The 17,600-nt window shown below is 52.6% G+C and overlaps 1 long non-coding RNA gene and 1 pseudogene across 2 annotated transcripts; one reads left to right on the forward strand and one right to left on the reverse strand.

Moving 5' to 3' along the window:
- Positions 1-4,512: 4,512 nt before the first annotated feature.
- On the forward strand, positions 4,513-7,765 carry LOC309797563. Its single transcript, XR_014292709.1, has 2 exons — positions 4,513-4,733; positions 6,874-7,765. It is a non-coding gene; the product is annotated as an uncharacterized lncRNA (long non-coding RNA).
- A 776-nt stretch (positions 7,766-8,541) lies between these two features.
- LOC309797564 (phosphoethanolamine/phosphocholine phosphatase-like) lies at positions 8,542-16,820 on the reverse strand (annotated as a pseudogene). Its single transcript has 4 exons — positions 16,770-16,820; positions 16,463-16,512; positions 11,574-12,350; positions 8,542-8,862 (listed from the first exon to the last, which is right to left on the reverse strand). The product of its transcript is annotated as a phosphoethanolamine/phosphocholine phosphatase-like (transcript).
- Positions 16,821-17,600: the final 780 nt, after the last annotated feature.

Raw genomic sequence — 17,600 nt, forward strand, 5'->3', positions numbered from 1 at the left:
AACACTTACCCTAACAATAACATATTTTCGTACCTTCACCTTTACAATAAACCTTACCTGTTTGTTACCCCTAACCGTAACACTTACCGTTGCAACCCAAAAGTTTAGGGCTGTTCTGTTTCCAAGAACCTCGACTTCGGTACACCTTAAAAACCCCAGGAAAGACAAAAGTGGATAAAGAAGTTGTGGTACTTACGTTCGATGGGATAACCCTCAGCCATGGAATCAATGTCATAAAGCCAGTAGCAACATACTGACTAGATTGAGGTATGATGATTCAAAGTGAAATAACACAGAAAAAGCAACGTATCATAGGATATTACTAATGAAGGGAAAGTAAACATGGCTACAAATGAACTGAATTAGAAAACAGAACAGAGTTTCACATTTACAAAAAAAAACCAAACACTTATGCCTACTTAAGGGGAAAGGAGAGGTGAATTGATGCATAAAACCAGAGTTTGATATTAGCACAAGTACCATTCCATAAATCAAATGTGTAATAAACAAGACCTACTCCTTCCTCAGTGAACGGGACTCAACACCCCCTTTTCCCCGCAGAGGAATATATCTGACTAGTAATAATCTTAATACCTATGTATTGATATGTCTGCGTAAGGGAATAAAGCGTGTATAGAGTGACATAAACATGGCAGTGATAATCAGCTCAAACCAATTATAAAAATAAATTTCAAAAACAAAACACAGAAACAGCGAAAATCTTACACAATTCCTTCAGGGTCTCTGATGCAACCTGGATTGACTACATCTACACACACAGCTGGATGAGACATAAGCCTGGACACTTGGGACTGAGAGGATTGGTGAGGTTGGGTGAGCAAATGCAGGCGATTTAAAGCAATAATGCATGCAACCCGTTCCATGTGTCCCAACTCTCTAGGTTCAAGGGAATTTTATTTCAGCTAAAACATGCATGGGAAATGCAGAGAATGGGACAACGTGTGATCTGGACAGGTTTCAAAAACGCTCCTCCTTTTTCTTCTCCTTGTGCTCGGGTTAGGCATTCCAGCCACTTTACTATCAATCTCCACTCTTGGAGAGTGAGCGCCTTTAACCTCCTGTTTCACAAAGTTTACAATTTGTGCAGAGAATGAAAGGGAAGATGGGGAAACAATGAGAGACATCCTGTAAGCATTTGAACGGGCACATATCACTTTAATTTCCTGTCACGCAGAAGAGTTAACCAAAGGCTCAGCCTGCCGCCCCACAACTAGGATAGGGCCTGAAGCAATCCTGCAGGTTTGCGGACATCTCACAAAAAAAGCGAGTTGATAAGTGAAGCTCAGGTGCACAGGAATTCACAAACCTGCAGTATTATAATGGACAACTATCGTCCAAAAATATGTTGAGGGAAGACAACCAGGAGGATTTGAAATCGAGGCAGGATTGGAGGAAATATATTTCAAGAGTTAGATTGGAAAAAACTTTTAAGCACATAAAATGCGGCACAATTTTGACAATGATGCACTTGGCCAAAAAGTGCTTATGCATATTTTCCTAAATATATTCAAAAAAACACGCATACTCCCCTTCTGGCCAACCAAGCAAGTGGGAAATGAAAATCCACAGTACAAAGAAGTCTCATTTCCCACCAAACAGACTATCCAAGAAAACTGTAAAAACTACAAAGGCAGCACAGCCGTGTAGAACAGAGAGCCTTGTTACACTGATGGGAGGGATGTAAATTGCCAAGAGCCACTCTGGAGAAGTCCATGGTGTTTGCTAAAACATCTAGAAACAGAGCTACAGAGCATAGGGTACTTCCACTCATGGGCGTATACCATGGGAAAATTGAAAATCAACAAGAATCAGCGACACCAAAGTTTAGGGCTGCACTGTTTACAAGAAAATTGACTTCGCTACACCTTAAATATCCCAGGAAAGACAAAAGTTGATAAAAAAGTTGTGGTAGTTATGTACGATGGGATATCCCTCAGCCATGGAATCAATGTCATAAAGCCAGTAGCAGCATAATGACTGGATTTAGGTACGATGACTCTAAGTGAAATAAGTAACACAGAAATAGAAACTTATCATAAGATATCACTTATGAAGGGAATGTAAACATGGCTACACATTAACTGAATTAGAAAACACAAAGGATTCTCACATTTAGAAAAAATAATCTTATGCCTGCTTCAGGGGAAAGGAGAGGTGAGATGGTGCATAAAACCAGAGTTTGATATTAGCACAGGTTCCATTCCATAAACCAAACGTGTAATATACAAGACCTACTCCTTGCTCAGTGAACTGGACTCAACATCCCCTATTCCATGCAGAGGAATATATCGGAATAGTAAGAATCTTAATACCTATGTATTGATATGTCTCCGTAAGGGAATCAAGCATGTAGAGAGTGGCATAAACATGGCAGTGAAAATCACCTCAACCTCACTATAAAAATAAATTTCAAAAACAAAACACACTAACGGCGAACTTCTTACACAATTCATTCAGGGGCTCTGATGCAACCTGGATTGACCACATCTACACCCACAGCTGGATGAGACATAAGGCTGGACACTTGGGGCTGAGAGGATTGGTGAGGTTAGGTGAGCAAATGCAGGCCATTTAAAGCAATAATGCACGCAACCCATTCCATGGGGCCCAACTCTCTGTGTTCAATGGAACCTTATTACAGCTAAAACATGTATGGGAAACCCAGAGGATGGGAAAACGTGTGATCTGGACAACTTTCTAAAACGCTCCTCCTTTTTCCTCTCCTTGTGTTCGGGTTCCCATTCCAGTCACTTTACTATTAATCTCCCCTCTTGGAGAGTCAGCGCATTTAACCTCCTGTTTCAAACAGTTTGCAATTTGTGTGGAGGATGAAAGGGAAGGGGGGGAACCAATGAGACATTTGCTGTAAGCAGTGGGACGAACACATGTCACTCTAATTTCCCGTCACGAAGAAGAGTTAAACAAACGCTCAGCGTGCCGCCCCAGAAACAGAATAGGGTCTGAAGTAATACTGCGGGTTTGCGGCCAGCTCACAAAGGAGCGAAATGATAAGTGGAGCTCAGATGCTCAGGAATTCACAAACCTGCGGAGTTATAATGGACAACTACCTTCCAAAAATCGGTTGAGGGAAGGCAACGAGGAGGACTTGAAATCGAGGCAGGATGGCAGGAAACATATATCAGGAGGAAGATTGGAATCACCTTTTAAGGATAGGCAATACTGCACAACTTCGACAATGATGCACTTGGCCAAAAATGGCGTATGCGTTATATCCTCAATATATTCAGGAATACATACATTTGCCATTTTTGGCCAACCAAGCAGGTGGGCAATGCAAATCCGCACTAAAAAAAGTCTCATTTCCAACGGGTCAAACAGAACATCCAAAAAAATTGTAAAAACTAGGAACGCAGCAGAGCCGTGTGGAACAGGGAGCCTTGTTATGATGATGGGACGGATGTAAATTGCCAAGAGCCACTCTGGACAAGTCCATGGTGTTTCCTAAAACATCTGAAAACTGAGCTACAGAGCCTAGAGTACTTCTACTAATGGGTGTATACATTGGGAAAACTGAATATCAAAAAGAAACAGCCACCCAAAATTTAATGGCTCCACTGTTTACAGGAAAACCGACTTCGGTACAACTTAAATATCCCAGGAAAGAAAAAAGTGGATAAAGAAGTTGTAGTACTTACGTACTATGGGAAATCCCTCAGGCATGGAATCAATGTCATAAAGCCAGTAGCAACATAATGACTGGATTAAGGTACAATGATTCCAAGGGAAATAAGTAAAACAGATAAAGAAACTTATCATAAAATATCACTTATGAAGGGAATGTAAACATGGCTACACATGAGCTGAATTAGAAAACAGAGTCTCACATTTAGGAAAAAAAAAAATTTATGCCTGCTTAAGGGGAAAGGTGAGGTGGGTTGATGCATAAAACCAGAGTTTGATATTAGCACAGATACAGTTCCATAAAACAAACCTGTAATAGACAAGACCTACTCCTTGCTCAGTGAACTGGACTCAACATCCCCTATTCCCTGCAGATTAATATATCTAATAAGAATCTTAATATCTATGTATTGATATGTCTCCGTAAGGGAAACAAGGGTGTACAGAGTGGCATAAACACGGCAGTGAAAATCAGCTCAACCCCATTATAAAAATAAATTTCAAACACAAAAACAGCGAAATCCTTACAGAATTCATTAAGGGGCTCTGATGCAATCTGGACTGACCACATCTACACCCACAGCTGGATGAGACATAAGGCTGGACACTTGGGGCTGAGACGATTGGTGAGGTTGTGTGAACAAATGCAGACCATTTAAAGCAATAATGCATGCAACCCGTACCCTAACCCCTAACCCTAACCCGTACCCTAACCCTAACCCATACCCTAACCCGTACCCTAACCCTAACCCTGACCCGTACCCTAACCCTGACCCTAACCCCTGACCCTGACCCTAACACTGACCCGTACCCTAACCCTAACCCTAACCCCTAACCCCTAACCCTAACTCGCTCTCCTCCTTCTAAGCCCTGTCCCAGCTGCGGGCTAACGGGCCACTGGAAGAGCGACTGCCCTACGACTGGCCCTATCTCAGCATCTCCACGCGGGGGGCGGGCCGACCCAACGGCATTACCACTCGAACTGCTGGGATTGGCTGACGACTGACGGCGCCCGGACTCGAAGACCCCCATCACCCTCACCGAGCCCAGGGTAACGCTACAGGTAGCGGGTAAGTCCATCTTATCTCTGGTGGACACGGGGGCTACCTATTCGGTCCTGCCTACTTATTCCGAGCCAGTTTCTCCTTCCCAGATCTCGGTCATGGGTATTGATGGCAAACCATCCTTCCCACTCCAGACCGGTCCACTCCCATGTCATATCGAAGGACTCCCTTTTACTCATTCCTTCTTAATGACACCATCCTGCCCAGTTCCCTTGCTAGGCCGAGATGTCCTTTTCCACTTAGGGGCCTCCCTCCAGCTGGTTAGACTTGACCCTAAGGTCCCCTCCTCCCAACTCCTGCTTCCTCTTCTCGGCCTGTCTCTAGAACCCTCCCCCTCCTATCCCCCTCTTCCAATCACACTGAACCCCATCAATCCCCAAGTCTGGGATACTTCTAAGCCCATAATAGCAACACACCATTCCCCCGTCCTCATCCGCCTAAAAGACCCCTCCAAATTTCCATCAAGGCCCCAATTTCCCATCTCTGAGACTCACCTTAGGGGCCTACGACCTATTATCCCCAGACTCCTAAACCATGGACTCCTTATCCCCACTGACTCTCCCTGAAACACCCCCATCCTGCCTGTCCGCAAAGCCTCTGGGGATTATCGCCTGGTCCAGGACCTCCAACTAATCAATGAGGCCATAATTCCTCTCCACCCAGTAGTACCAAACCCATACACCTTGCTCTCCCATATCCCCCCATCCACAACTCACTTTACGGTTCTGGATCTCAAAAATGCCTTTTTCACTATCCACCTACATACCGACTCCTATTTCCTCTTCGTCTTTACCTGGACGGATCCGGATACTCATACTTCCAGTCAGCTCACCTGGACAGTTCTTCCCCAGGGCTTCCGCGACACTCCTCACCTCTTCGGTCAGGCGCTGGCACAGGACCTCACTTCCTGCTCCCTTACCCCCAGCACACTCCTTCAATATGTACATGACCTCCTCCTTTGCAGCCCATCTCTCAGCCTCTCAAGACAACATACTGCACATCTCCTCAATTACCTTGGCTCTCGCGGTTATCGGGTCTCCCCAGCCAAGGCTCAGTTATCTGTATCTTCTGTAACCTACCTGGGGCTCCACCTTACTGCCACCACAAAAGGTCTAACAGCCGATCGCACCCGGATTATCCGTGAACTCCAGCCTCCGGAAACAGCGGAACAAATTCTCTCCTTTTTGGGCCTTATAGGATTTTTCCGACACTGGATCCCTAACTTTGCTCTCCTCGCTAAACCCTTATATCTAGCCACTAAAGAAACCCCTCAAGGACCCCTCACCTCTCCTTCCGCTGTAAGACAGGCCTTTCTCACCCTCCGTAAGGCTCTTCTTCTCCTCCCCTTTCTCTGCCCAACCCAAACCGACCTTTTCACCTTTTTGTGGATGAACGGGCCTCAATAGCCACTGGACTCCTTGCCCAGCCTGTAGGGCCTTCCTACCGCCCCGTGGCTTACCTACCCAAACAGCTAGACCCAACCATTCGGGGATGGCAACCATGCCTTCGGGCCCTAGCAGCAGCAGCCGAACTGACCAAACACTACAGATACTCAACCACACAGGAATAGGTAACATCTCTGACTGCTTTCTATGTGCCTCGCTTGGCCGTCCACCCTTGGCTGCTGTCCCACTCGACCAGCCCTTCAATTCTACTTCCTACACATCCCAAAACCCACCTTTTTCCCCGTTAAAAGTCCCCATATTCCTTGATTCAAAAAAATCTCACCATCTGTTACGGCAGCCGCCCAAATCTAGCTGATACTGGGTTTATTTGCAACCCATCCCTCACGGTAAACACGTCAATTGAAGCACCACCAGGTATGTTTTTGTGGTGCAATGGTTCCCTCACAAAAGAGATCAATTCTTCCTCCCCCTTCCCATGTATCCCCGTTACTCTCGTCCCACAACTCACACTGTATAGCCAAGACGAATTTTCCACGCTAATCACGCCGCCCTTTACCCGATGGAAAAGAGCTTTCTTTCTTCCTCTGGTCGCAGGCATCTCTCTCGCCTCCTCCCTGGTCGCTGCAGGCCTCGGGGGGCAGGGGGGAGCTCTAACACATAGTGTTTCAACATCCCGCGACTTAGAACATAAACTCCAGCTAGCCATCGAAGGCTCCGCCGCCTCCATCTCCTCTCTCCAGTGCCAAATCACCTCCATAGCCCGAGTCGCTCTCCAGAATCGATGAGCCCTGGATCTCCTGACGGCCGACAAAGGAGGTACCTGCCTCTTCCTACAGGAGGAATGCTGCTGTAAACGCCCTCCATCGCTTAAGAGAAGAACTCCAACGCAACCACCAACAGTCCGCCTCCCCAACTCCCGATTGGGGGCGATCCACCCTCTATACCTGGCTAACACCAATCTGAGGCCCCTTAATTCTCATCTGTATCTTGCTCATGTTTGCCCCGTTTTCTTAGGTTCCTTCGCCGGCGCATGGAGGAAGTCTCTCGGGTGGCCACAAACCAAATGTTCCTCGGTCCTTACACCTTGCTTCCTACAGAAACCCCCACTGCTCTCCCCTAAGCCTCGGACCTCTGGTCGCCCGACTCCCCTTTCGACGCCCCCATTCAGCATGAAGTAGCCAGAGATCGGAACGCCGCCCCATTACACCAAAGATGTCGGGATGTAAGGCCAACTGGCCCGAGGCAGGGGAACGTAATCAGATTCACAGGTTGCATCAGACCGAAACTCTCCGGACCACCCAGTTCCAGAAACTGACCTGGAGACATTCCGGACCACCCAGTTCCAGGAACTGACCTGGGGGCTTTCCACCCGGCCCAGCCTTCCCGCCTTTCGAGGGACGGGACTAGCGGTCCCAAGACTGAAGGAACCGGCACCAGATAGTGCCACGACACCCGAAGAGACCACCAGATAAGGAATTCCCTGCGCCCTCCCAGGTTCACCACACCCCTTTCCCTTCTTCCCCTATAAAATCTTGCCCAGCCCTCGCCCGGGGGCGACTTCTCTGGCCCCTTTCTCTCGGACCAGTGAACCTCGCCCGGGAGCGCCCCCTAATAAAGCTCACTTGAAGCTTTCCTGTTTCGCGATGCCGTTTGTTAAGATCCGACCTTACACTTACACATCAAGGATGGCTCTGAGCTGAATTTCTGCAAAACAAGACTATCCCGTGCAAAGAACAACCCAGTAGAGCTTTGTATCCCATCAGCTACAGGAAGAGAATGGCTGCCGGCTACTGAAAACCAGCAGCATTTACAACTTAACTCCCATGGCCTCTGCAGTGGTACGTCTGAGTTTTCTGTTTCTGCCCCTGTACCAAACAGCTCTGGTGTAATTTCGTCGTTCCTTCCTCCACCCACCCCCACCAACCCCTGTCCCCTGACCTGCGGTCCGCAGCCCTCCGCTCCGCGCTCGGATGCCGCTGGGGTGCCAGGGACCCACGGGACGGGTCGTTCCCAGCCGCCGGGCGCTGGCTCCCTAGACTCCCTCCGCTCCGCGCTCGGATGCCGCTGGGGTGCCTGGGACCCACGGGACGGGTCATTCCCAGCCGCCGGGCGCTGGCTCTCTAGACCCCCGCCGGCTCGCGTGGCGCCGAAGGCGAGGAGCCCCAAGGACGCCCTGCGCCAGGTGCGCTCTGGCCGGGACGCCCACTTCCGGGACACTCTCTCTTCCGGGAGAGGCGCGCAGACCGCCGCCGCGCTCAGGTGAGCCGCAGCCAATGCCGAGCAAGACCCGCCCCGGCGGCGCCGCGTCCGCGCGGCGCATCATGATCTAGGCGCTCCAGGCACGGGCGCCGGAACGCCCACTTCCGGGACACGCTCCTCCGGGAGAGGCGCACAGACCGCCGCCGCGCTCAGGATGACCCGCAGCCAATGCCGAGCAACACCCGCCCCGGCGGCGCCGCGTCCGCGCGGCGCAGCACGATCTCGGCGCTCCAGGCACGGGCGCCGGAACGCCCACTTCCGGGACACTCTCCTCCGGGAAAAGCGCGCAGAAAGCCGCCGCGCTCAGGTGACCCGCAGCCAATGCCGAGCAACACCCGCCCCGTTAGGCGCAGCACGATCTCGGCGCTCCAGGCACGGGCGCCGGGGGGCGGGCATCTCCTCTCCTGAGAGGCAGCTAGCGATGCCCCGGGGCGTGGGCCCCTGCGGCGCGGAGACCGCTCCAGGCTGGACTCACCGACACCAAAGCCGCCAGGAGGAGCGCTTGGCGGGACTCGGCAAACAACCCAATGTTTTAAATGGAAAAGGGACTTCAAAAGACCCTTCTCCAGATAAGACATACAAATGGTCAGCAAGCACATGAAGAGATGTTAATCGTCATTAGTCGTAATGAAATGCAAGTTAACACCACAACGCCGACCCCTCCACACACTAGAACGCCTACAATCAAGAAACCTAAAAATAACAAATGTTGGCCAAATTTAGAGAAACTGATACACAATTTTCCATAGGGAAAATGAATAAGTTCCGGAGGTGGATGCTGAGGCTATTTGTACAACAACGTGAATGTAGTTAATGCCATAGAACTGTATGCTCAAAATGATTTAAATGGTAAATGTTATGTGGGGGTGGGAGGTTAACATAATTTAGCCCCTGCTTTATACCAGACCCCAGAGTCAAAGCTTCTCATCCATTTTCTCACTTTTACTTAACCTCCTACGATCTTCACACTCCCATTTAACAGACGAAGCTGAGCCTGAGAGGTTAAACTAAGTGACTTGCCCAAGGCTCACTCGACAAAGTCTACACTGTTCAATGTTGCTGTATTTACTGAGCACCTACCAGAGCACCTACTGAGCAATACCTCCAGCACCTGCCAGAGACATTGTGGGAAGACCAGGATGAACGGGGGCTGAAAGCAGATTACAAAACATGGGTAGATCCTGGGGCCCTGCTCTCAAACACTGAAGTATCTTGGAGTGGAGGGGATGGCCTTTGTCACCCTTGTGGAGCCTTTTATTCCACCCCACCGCACCCCCACAGAGGAGGGAAGCAGCTGGCCTGATACTGAATATTAGCTCAGCTGGGGAGGAGTCCTGGGGCTTTGAAGAAGGCATCTCCTGCCCCACTCCCCACATTGCCCCCTAGAGTCCAGTATGTGGGCACAAGCATCCCTATGGCGGGGCAGGAGGCACATCTCATGGCAACCCTCTCCTTCCGCCCTGCAGTAATGACACTGTACCCATACACCCACCAGAAGGACAATGAACTTTCTTTCTCCGAGGGAACCATTATCTGCATCACCCGCCACTACTACAATGGCTGGTGTGAGGGCATCGGCTCAGAGGGGTCTGGATTCTTCCCCAGGAACTATACGCAGCCCAGCTGCTGACAGCCTGGGATCTCTGGGATGCTGACCCAAGCACCGCCTTGAGTGAGCCTCTTGAGTCCCACACCAAAGCCTGCTCAAGACTGGACCAGACCAGCACGCCTCCTGGGCTGTGAGCTGTGTCTGTTCCTTCCCCCCATTTCAGTGGGAAGGCGTCCTGGTAAAGACAGAGGAGGCACCCAGAGGCCTGCTGGAGACAGGAAAGAACTGGAAGCCAAGGAGTTTGGTGACCTTACCCACAGGGGACCCTTACGCCATGCAAGACAGGGTCTCCAGCTGCAAGTGCCAACTTTGAATAAAATTCTGATGACCTCCTGATGATTGCCCTGCAGGGCTAGCGGGCCGAGGGACTGAAAGGCAACCCACTTGTAAGGCTCCCACTAGTTAAGCCTCCTCTGCCTGCCCTAAGCAGCAGTATCTCCCGTCTCCTCGGTGCTCACTGAGCCCTCCACACTAGACCCCTGTGCCCCTCTGCGAAGGTGGGCCGCACCCTGCTCTTTTGCCTGTTGCCTGCTTTGTTATGTATTCAGTCTTGGTTCCCCAGGCTGGGCACTCCTCCAAGAGTGGGGACCAGCTCCCTCACTTAGGTGGGGCTCTCTGAGAGCAGAGCTCACCTCGCCCTCATCCCCCAGACGGCAGCGTGAGACACCTCGCTCACCTCCGCCCCTTCACCTCCTTCACAGCTCTGAAACTCCAGAAGAGGGAGGTGGGCCTTGGGTTTCCACTGGCTCTGCTTTACAGCATCATGGCTTTCTGTTCCATATGGGAGAAGGGGGACTCTAAAGGCCCAGTCAGTGGGGCGACTTTGGTTAAGTCCCTGCTTTCTTGCTGCATAGACGAGGCTGTGGTGCAAGGAGACATCTTCGGGCTCTGTGAGGTCCCTGGCTGGCCAGACCCGAGCCCCGGAACAGTGTGCTACCTCTTTCCACCAACAGGTGGTGACTGTTCCCTCTAGCTTTTTATCCTGTGGGGATGCTAACAGGGTGGCGGGGCGGGGGGCAAGGAGTGTAGTGTAGAGTCACAGTACGTAAACCAAGATCTAGGCCTGGGACCGTCGGCAGGGAGCACCTCTCTCTGTGGGGAGTCCGGTGCGGGGGAGGTCAGGGGGGTACATTTCGGGGCCTAGGTCCTCTGGACAGAAGACTGGAGGAGGGAGGCCACGCAGCCCAAGGCAACAGTTAACCACAACGTGGCGGGACATGTTCTTTCTCTACCCTGACAGGGAACTCCGTCCTCCCAACTAAGAGGACAAGGTTTGTGGAAACACTGCTGCCTGCTCAGATATGCGTGCCACGCTGCTGCGGCCAGACTCCAGAATTCGCTTGCAGTGGAACTGGGGGAGGCAGCTAAGCTCGGTTAACTGCACAGATGGGGACAGCTCCCAACTCCCTCCTCCAGTCCCCAAATGGACCAACCTGGGATTCCGGGAAATCCTGGAGGAATATACCAAAACGAAAGGGAAAGGGAGTAATAAAACTAGCTTTCTCTTTCCCGAGCCCCATCGCCCCAGCCCCTCCCCGCCCGGGTGGCCCCTGCAGGCCACGTCCTCAGCACCTGATGCAGGTGTAGGCGCACTTCGGTGGAGGTTTCCCAGGGCACCACCCTGGCGCAGAAGGACCTGGGCTCAGCCTTCTGCGCCTCCTGCATAAGGCGGTGCATGGGGTAGTGGCGGCGCGGGAAGGCCACGTCGCCGCCTGCCAGCAGCCCCATGGGGCAGAAGTCGTTGGCGCCGTCGCTCACGTAGAAAAGGTGCTCGAAGGCCACGCCGTCGTCGGCCTGCTCGCGCAGATAGTCGCTGAGCACCTTGTGCTGGCACATATTGGTGGGGCAGCGAGCGCATCTGTGTGCGTGGAAGGGCCGCAGCGCCAGCAGCCCCCAAGGGTCGGGCCCCGACGGGTTGCTGAAGATGTGGCAGAACAGGCCGTGGTGGCCGGCGGTGCGCAGCGCACTCTCCACGCCAAAGGTGTTGGCGTCTGAGATGAGAATAACCTCAAAGCAGGCTCCCTGCTTGGCCACAAACTGCAACAGCTCGCCCGTACTGGGCGACAGGGGGATGGCCTCGTAGATGGCGCGCAAGTCCCGCAGCCGCACGCCCTGCTCGCCCAGGTACTGGAAGACGTGCTGCATGTACTCGTTGTAGAAGCCCTCACGCTAGGTGGCACGCAGGCTCTCAGGCAGCCACTGGCCCGCCGCGGCACGCACACGACGGAGTCGTCGCTGTTTTCTTCCACGATAGTCTCGTCCAAGTCGAAGGTCAGGAGGAAGCGTGGCACGCCGGGCGCACCCATCTCGCTGTCCTCTACCAGATTTGTCCTGAGCGACCAAATCCTTCTGTGGTCACCAAAAAGAGTCCCTCAGAGGAAAGGGGGACAGGACCTCTGAGCTTCTCCTGCAGGGTGGGGAGCAGCGGCTGCGAAAGTCTGTCCCAGCTGAGTCTGGAGTGTCAAGAGTGGGGAGAGGGCCTAGCTGAGGTATTTGGGCGCAGGATGGAGCAAGGGGCGCTCACGGGAATTGGAGGGGACGCTGCGTCTTATCCATACCTGGATTTCTGGGCTCCGGCTCTCACGAGTCCTTCCAGTCCAGAGGGTCTGTGAATGGTGTGCATCTGGGCCGTTCCCTCCACTTGCCCCCCATCCCCATGTTATGTATTTTTAACCACAATAAAAAAAATGAGTGAAACACTGATAATACATGTTACAACATGGATAAACACTGAAAACATTCTAAGTCAAAGAAGTCATACTGAAAAGGCCACTCATATCACAACCATCTTGTGTGCTTTAAATCCATAGCAGTTTTGAAAATGAGGGGATAGGACTTCCCTGGTGGTCCAGTGGTTAAGACTCTGAGCTCCCAATGTAAGGGGCACAGGTTCGATCCTTGGTCAGGGAACTAAAATCCCGCGTGCACGGTAAGGACAAAAAATAAAATAAACGTCATTGACCTGGTTTGGATCATAGCATCATCCTTGAACCCATCAGAGCACCCATAGGATGGAACATGGGATTGGCTAAATGTGGATCATATGCCCATCTTCAAGGTGGGTGGAACGTAGCATCAGCCCTCTGGAACAGTTTGGACTGGAAACAGGTAAGAAGTTCCCAAAGGAAAGCTGAGGTTCTGGACTTTGGCATGAGAACAGATGCTGGATTGGGGAAAGTGGCAGATTCCACACCACTGACGGCCCACTGCACAGCTGTGGGATCTGAAGGCCAAGGAAGGAAGGGGCTGATTTAGGGTCAGGGGCTGCAGCCACCCATCCAGTGCTCTTGCTGTCCGTCCACAACAGCAAGAACCTCTTCCTCTTGCAAAAGGCACAGCCCTCCTTGATGTCTCTGGTGGCAAGAGCCCAGGAGTCACACCTGCCCCATGGCCACGTGACTCACCCATCCCCCAAGAACAATACTGCTCATTTATCCAGTCTCCTCCCTCCTTTACAAAGAGCAGAGACTAAATGCTATGGTGGTTAGGAAATTCTTGCTCAATGAAGCAGTGGGAGGCTCAAGGATTATGCCGTATCATGGAATCCATCATTGGCAGCTTTCAGAGACCACATGGGTGCACGTGGCTCTCCAAGACCATGCAGCCTCAGTGTGAAACTGTCCATTGGGTGGCCCAGTTGCTCCCGTATCTTTTGACTCTTAATGAGTATGAATATCAAAAGTTTGTTACAGCTGGAAGCCCAAAGGATTGCAAGGCCATGGTCTGCCGTATGGTTGTTGTGTCAGGGACACACTCAAATGTTTAGACGGTTATCACCTCGCTTGGCAGGCTATGAGCCTGTGAGAGGGAGGCCCTTTTCTCAACCACATGCATGTTAGTAACTGAAACATCCCAAAGGGCTGTCTGTGCTACCCAGGTAGCTGTTCAATTGCCCAGCAACAAAGTCAGCTCAGTAATTGGCCACAGGGGCTTGACAGGGACCAGACTGGCCTGAGCTGGAGGACCACAGATGACTGCCTGGATGGTCAGAGGTCAAGGGCTGTCCTGAGACTTGATGTCTATTGATGCCCACTCAGATGGGACAAAGGATGCCTGCAGTCTCAGGAGGGCCCCACCAGCCCTCAGGAGGCAGCACCTGGGGGCTGGTAAGTCGCTGCACCAAGTTCTGTATAAATTCATAACATGACCATGGAGTGAGCTCAGTCAGGCCTCTGCTGGACCCGGGCTGCCCAGGCCAAGTGGGGCCAGCACTACTCTCTCCAGTTCAGATGGTAGGAGGAAGCCCTGTGGGCTTCTGAGGCCCTAACAGCCATTGACTGAGGTTGAGTTGGATTTGAAACAGTCAGTGACCCGAGCAGACGTTTCGTTCTTCTGCTCTCAGGTTCCAGGACGGGGGTAGATAACCAGCGGCCCAGGTGAACCCCCACTCGTGAGTGACCCCGGGCAAGTCCTGTCCATCCTACAGGACTCAGAGGTGTGGGGTTAGGGGGGCCGTGGGCCAGTTGTGCTTAACACTAACCCACTAACCCTAACGCCCAAATCTCTACTGTTCACTCCCTAACCCTAACCTCCTAATCTCTAATCCTAAACCCTAAGGCTCCTAACCCCTAGCCCCTAGATACTCGACCTTGACCTGTAAACTCCTAACCCTTACCCTGACCATGACTCAGACCATTTAACCTGACCCTCTAACCCTGACCCTCTAGCCTGCATCCTTTAACTGTAATGCCTCAAAACCTGGGCTCAGCTGAGTGGCTCCATCCAGAGGTGAAGCAGGACCTGTCTTTGGGCCCCCACTGCCTCTGCCCTCTCCTCCCCCCAGGAACCAGAAAGCCCTGGGTTGTTGGACTCTCCTGACCAGAGGGGCAGCTGCTCCTGGTCTAACTGCGCCCACACCCCCCTCCTCTGGGGCCCTTGGCCTCTGGACTGTCTGACCTTCAGTCCACCTTCAAGAGCCCGGAGACAAATCCAGGTGAGACGCCTGCTTCATTGGCACAGGCGGGACCTGGTCCCCATCCTCACAGCCCGGCCAGAAACCTTTGTGCACACTGTGTCATGAGGCTGCCTGTCCCCAGCCAGCTGGAGGGGTCGGGAGTCAGATTGGGAACCGAAGTGTCCTTGAGGTTGGAGTGTGGGCAGGACAGGGCAGGAGGGGCGAGAGGTGAGGTGTCATCACTCCCAAACCAGGCAGGGAGTGTGTGCTGTGTTTGCATTTCGGGCAGGGAAGAGTATGTCAGATGGAGGCTCTGAAGCAGCACACCTTGCAGGCCGACCTACCAGGGCAGTTCTTCCCTAAGCCGACGGGTGGCGCAAGACAACGCAACACACTGTACATGTATCCTTATAATGAACCTGGAAACTGGAAAGGAAACGTCACAGGTCATGGCAACCGAGACACGAGGAGCCCATCCCGCCCGCCCAGCCTTGCGCAGTCTGGAGGTGGAGCCGGGGTAGGATGGACAGGCAGCTCCCGGCTGGGGCCTGGGCCGGAGAGCCCCAGGAGGCATGGCAACCCGCAGACAATTTCCAGAGCCCACTGAAGCCGGGAGACGTTCCCTACAGAACAGCCTCGGGCCTTGTGTGTCCACCCTGCACACAGCACGACCCCGTCGACCCCTGGGCCTCATTCACGGCTGTCTGGCCACCCCTCCCCTCACTCCCTGAGTGCCTGAGCCCCCAGGGCCCCCTTGGCCGAGCCTTCTCTGCACACCTGGCTCTCCTGACCATCCCTGCCTCTCTGAGCACACCGTGTCCTTCCCTGGGGTCTGTGGGTCTGGCTAAGGGTTCCCCCTTGACCCCGGGTAGGCACCCCAGCCAACGCTGACGCTTGCCTTTCCTGCAAGATGGCCCCCTCAGTCTCACCAACTCCAAACTGTGTTGCGTTTACTTCTGGGAAAGAGGGAATGAAGAGGAAGCCCCATTCCGGCCTCACACAAGGTGCGTGCTAATCTTGTGGACCCAAGGGACCACCACAAAGAGGCTGGAAGCCTGGCAGAGGCACAGCCTCCACCGTCACCCCTGTTCCTTGGCCCATCTCCTCTCTTCTGCCATCAAACCCCTCAGCCGCCACCAGAGGAAATGTGTGGGCCTGATCCTGTCACTCTCGTTCCAAAACTGTTCTGTCTGTCTATAAAACGAAGTCAAAGCTAGCTGTCTGGCCACCCTTGCAGCCCCTCTGCGATGCGTCCTCCCCGCGAGCCAGGCACCCAGCCCCTTCCCCTGCCCCCTGCCCCCACCCTCCTCTAGAGCGAGCTCCATCCATCCCGCTCCTTCAGTTCAGCTCAGCTGCCACCTCCGCTGACCCACCAGCCAGAGGTAACCTCTCCCTCCGCAGACACACCTGGCCTGCAGCTTCTCTGCCCCATGCCCGGCTGGGCTGAGCAGAGCTGAGAGCATGCGCCTGCTTCACTGTGGACCCCAGGCCCCAGCACATGGCACAGGCTCAGGGATGTTTACTGGACAGATGGATGACCGTGAGGATGAGCAGGCATATCACTCACGGTAGCGGGTAGTGGTCCTCCTTTTGAGTCTCTACACTTTCCACAAAGTGCTGAGGCAACAGCAAAAGGGAGGGTGGGGGAAGGTGGCACCAGAAAGCAACAACTCCATGCCTTCCTCAACCCCCCACAGCACGCATGTGTACACACATATGTGCACGTACATGCCCAAGCATACCGGCATTCACACACGTACACACACACATGAAAAGATGGACTGCAGTCACACACAGGCACACAATCACACGTGCTGCGCATGCAAAAACACGTGCATACACACATGTGCCTGCCTGCACATAAACACACTCACATGCACTTGGATGTACACAGACCTGTGCACAGAGAGCACACACATGCACATGCTTGCGCACACTCACATAATACACACACATACACACAAAAGCTCAGGAAATTTCATAAAGTTTTTTTTTCTTTCAGCCTCCCCAAGAACGAGGAGACAGCAGATGGTCCCTGGGAACTAAAGATGGTCACGGCCCTGCATCTGTCACTGAGGCTAGTTGAAGGCTCAAGCATGCTCTGCCCTGCCCAGTCGTGGGGTACAGACCCAGCCTGCTCAGCTGCCTCAGCCGAGCCTTCCGCTGCCCCAGCCACTCGTGGGAGAAGCAAGTCTGTCAGTTGCAGGTCATGTCTGTGCTACTTCATGACAGGAGGTCTTGTGTTATCTTGCATGGTATCTTGCTGTGGGCTGAGGCTTACATTTTGCTATCTACTCTTCCATAAGCACTTCACCATATTCCTGAATGCCTATGCCCTCCAGAGGCCCCAGTTCTAGAACCCTGGAGTTGGGAAACAGTCAGCCGTCTCTGTGCACAATCACAAAGCTGCAGTCTGACCCAAGTCCACTTCTTCTATGTCTTAATGCTGCTCCACCTGGGGCTGATTGCAGAGGTACTGGGTCTACAGTCCATGAAGATCTGGGAGACATGATCCCCCTCTCGCAGGCCTGCACGGATTTGCCTTTGCCTGTTAGTCCAAGTCATGCTCTATACAACATCTCTGTTTTTCTCCTCTAGAAAAAAATATTCCCAGAAGCAGCAGCATCTCTTTAGACCACAGTCAGGATGACCCTCCTGGAATGAGCCTCAATCCTACCTCAACTGGACTCTCTCCTGCCCTCTGC

The sequence above is a fragment of the Mesoplodon mirus genome (genome assembly GCF_964341445.2).
Source record: "Mesoplodon mirus genome assembly, contig: HAP1_SCAFFOLD_1381, whole genome shotgun sequence".
NCBI lineage: Eukaryota > Metazoa > Chordata > Mammalia > Artiodactyla > Ziphiidae > Mesoplodon > Mesoplodon mirus.